This window comes from Urtica dioica, chromosome 3 (assembly GCF_054948205.1).
Source record: "Urtica dioica subsp. dioica isolate 48M chromosome 3, U.dioica_male_clone48M_v1_H2, whole genome shotgun sequence".
Lineage (NCBI taxonomy): Eukaryota > Viridiplantae > Streptophyta > Magnoliopsida > Rosales > Urticaceae > Urtica > Urtica dioica.
The window spans coordinates 21,553,791-21,557,104 of record NC_142758.1 but is presented as its reverse complement, the minus strand read 5'-3'; the positions used below and the strand labels follow the sequence as shown (position 1 = coordinate 21,557,104).

Here is a 3,314-nt window from a genome sequence, read left to right as displayed (position 1 = left end):
CCGAGCGTCGGCCGAGAAAGAGGAGAGCGCCACCGCCATGGCCCATCTCGTACGCGAGCTCCGACAAGGAAAACGAGAGCCACCGAGCACGGGACTGAGAGAGAGAGAGAGAAAGAGAGAGAGAGAGAGAGAGAGAGAGAGAGAGAGAGAGAGAGAGAGAGACGGAGAGAGAGGCGTATGAGAGCTGTTGTCGAGCCTCCGCCATCGAGCCACCTCCGTCGCGGGTCCGTCTGCTGCCAGCCACCGTCGCACGGAGTAGCAAATCGCTGGAGAACTCCGATTCAAGGTAGGAAACCCTTTTCTTTTGATTTCAAATTTTTGAAAGATTGATAATTCTGAAATTAGGGTTTTGGTTTGGAGTTTTTGGGGTTTTTGCTCGTTGAGGGTTCGGTGATGATTGATTGTTGAAGTGTGTTAATCTGATTTGGCTGAATATTTCTTGTGGTTTTTACTTGTTGATGCGTAAATTGCTTGGGGTTTACTCGCTCAAATTCTATGTTTGGCTGTGTGACTTTCCTTGACCGAGTGAGGTTCTGTGGCTGTTTTGTGATGTTACCCCTGAGCCTCAGAAAATGTTGTTGATTTTGAGAACCTCGTTGATTAACGTTGCTGAATTGTTGGCCATGACCGCTTGCCTTTGGTTCTCTTATATTGTCGGTTTTCTTCGTTGATTTGAATTGGCTCGTTGAATTTGTTTGGGTTGCCTGTAATGAATTGAGATTAGCGATCTGAGAACCGAGTTCCAATCAATTTTGGTGTTGTCGAGTATAGTCGAGTTAGGGGTATTACGGTTTTCTGTCTGTCGAATATTATTAACCCCTCTGTTGTTTTACGAGCAGTTGAGTTCGGTTGACATGGGCCTCCATTCTCGAGTCTCAGTGGTGTCACAGGTCAACGCCGACGAGTGGGCATTAATTATAAGAGGAACGTCGGGATTTGTCTTAATTAGGTACAAGAGTCAACGTCTTCGCTCGCGGCTCGGAAGTCGTTGAAGCTTGAAGATGTTTAATTATTATGTCGTATTTTAATTGTTTGTAATCGGAAATGTATTCTTAAAAGAAAAGTCTTTCGCTTATTAGTGGTTATATAATAATTTCAAGGGGAAATTATTATAGCAAGTGTTCTTAAAAATTATTTCTATGTTACGTTCACTCAAGTATAATTTAGAATTTATCGAATAAAGTCAAGTCAAACCAGCATTTCCGATTAATTGAGCTCTTAAACGTTCCTGAGTCGGAACTCATTTCGAAGGGTGAAATTGAGTTCTAAAATTTGAAGTCAAGCTTAAACCGTCAATTTTTCACGTTTGGATCATGTCTAGTATGAAAGTCAAGTGGATTGTCTATTTGTGACGTTTTGAGTTCGTTGAGGATGTCGAGCGAAGTCGAGAAAGTAGTTCGTTACTCTAAGTTGCTAGAGTCTTGGGATCTCGGTATATTGACCAGATTCTCTAGCCTCGAGTCTTTGTTAAGATTGATGGTTCTCTGAATGTTCTCGACTTTTGTGTCCTTAATCGTCTGTATGTAGAGGTTCGGCGAATACACTTGGTTAAGAATCTAACGTTGCTTCATCTCACAGAAGTTAGTCAAACCAGCACGTATGACAACCTCAAGGATAACGTTCGGAAGGAGGCATATCGGGAAGCACGCAATCCGAGGACAAGGACCTCAGCGCTTGAAGTTTAAGAGCGTCAATAATCCAGGTAAGTGGGATTTAGGTTTGAGGCGCCAAAAGGGGAATGGTGCCTAGTAGAATAATTGTTATGTTTATTCGTTTAATCCTAAAACCCAAAGAAACCCTCAATTAGAAAAGACGACCGAATAAGGCTTCGGCCACTAACTAAAAAGATAATAAAATGATAGGGTTAAACGAGTAGAAATCTAAGAACCTTGAAGCCCTGAAATTGTGTATAGCTTCTAGGTTGCCCCTTGTCCCGAGGAGGACGACATGAGGAGAGAAAGACAGTGTCCTTCGGATTCAATACCGAGAGGAACTGTTCTAGGAAGAGGTCCAGCTTCATCGCTGTGGACAATTCCTTCTAAAATACTTAAAGAGCCATACAGTGAAATTAATAATGTAAGTGTCGGGCTTTATCCCGATAAGATCTCCTCCTGTAATAAGATAGACAGGTAGGCTGTAGACAGCTCCTGTAAAACGTAATGAACCGTTGTCGGCAATGTAGCGGGTGACATTCCCAAAGGCCCTTTAATGGGAAGTCGATGGGTGGCTTCAGGTGAGTCGACGGGTGGCTTACCTGTCCTGAGGGAAATATGAACCCTGGAGCAACCAGGAATTGGTGAGGGTTTGATCCCCTCCACCAAACGCGCGTTAAGGCCCTCCTACATGTGCTAGTGGATCCCAGACGTTAAAACTTCGGCTTTCCGAGAGCTAGGCTCGAGTTTTCGGAATAGCTTACTCATCTCTCATGAGCGGCTGCGGACTGAAGTGTCGATTGGGCCCAGTCCACTGATGTAAGGCGCCGGGATGCGTGAGATGGATGAGATTTTGAGGAAACCGGAGAATGCCGGATTCTTGAATGAATGAATGAACTTCGATATGAAATTGTTCTTGTTAGCCAGTTAGATATTTCCTTGATGCTGAATGATCGTTATTCTGCTGAGTCTGTTACCTGCTGTTGTCATTTGCATTCGTCATCAGCATGTATCGTCTGTATTCATCATCTGCATTTGTCATCTGCTTTCGTGCATTTCATGTAGCACTAGGTTAGATATCATGCTTACTGAGTCGATGTGACTCACCCCACAGTACCCCCTCCCTGTAGATGAAGGAAGCTCAGGCGAAGCGGAAGTGCTAGTCAACGTAGATCTCATGACGACCTGCGGCAAGGACGGATACATGTAGAAAAGACATGTAAGGTTTTATTTTCTTTAAAACCAGTTCGAACCCTGTTTCTAGTCCATTTGATATTAAGTAAGTATTTGATTAAAGTTTTGTAAAATGTAAACACGCGCTGAAGGCCTAGGCCGTGTTTACGAGTAGCGGTCATAAGTAGTTTGTAAAGCATTTTAAAAAGAAAAGAAAAATTTTACAGTATTTTTCTACAAACTACTCATGACTTCAATGCTACTCTTTTCATAAAATGTGGATTATAAATAATGAATGAGTTGATAGTATATGAGTATAGGTAAAGGACGCGATCCGAGGGCGACGGGTGTCTTGCGGGTCGTGACAAAGTTTTTGGTATCAGAGCCCAGGTTTAGTCGTTTCTGTAGACTGTGAGATCTATCAGTTGATTGGGTACTTCGCTTACGGTTTGAGCATCTACGGTATTAACCATGTTTTAATGGTTGTTC

General features: G+C 43.0%; 1 long non-coding RNA gene across 1 annotated transcript; it reads left to right on the top strand.

Moving 5' to 3' along the window:
• Window positions 1-251: 251 nt before the first annotated feature.
• LOC149402487 (uncharacterized) lies at window positions 252-2,871 on the top strand. Its single transcript, XR_016296214.1, has 3 exons — window positions 252-286; window positions 1,579-1,702; window positions 2,783-2,871. It is a non-coding gene; the product is annotated as an uncharacterized LOC149402487 (long non-coding RNA).
• Window positions 2,872-3,314: the final 443 nt, after the last annotated feature.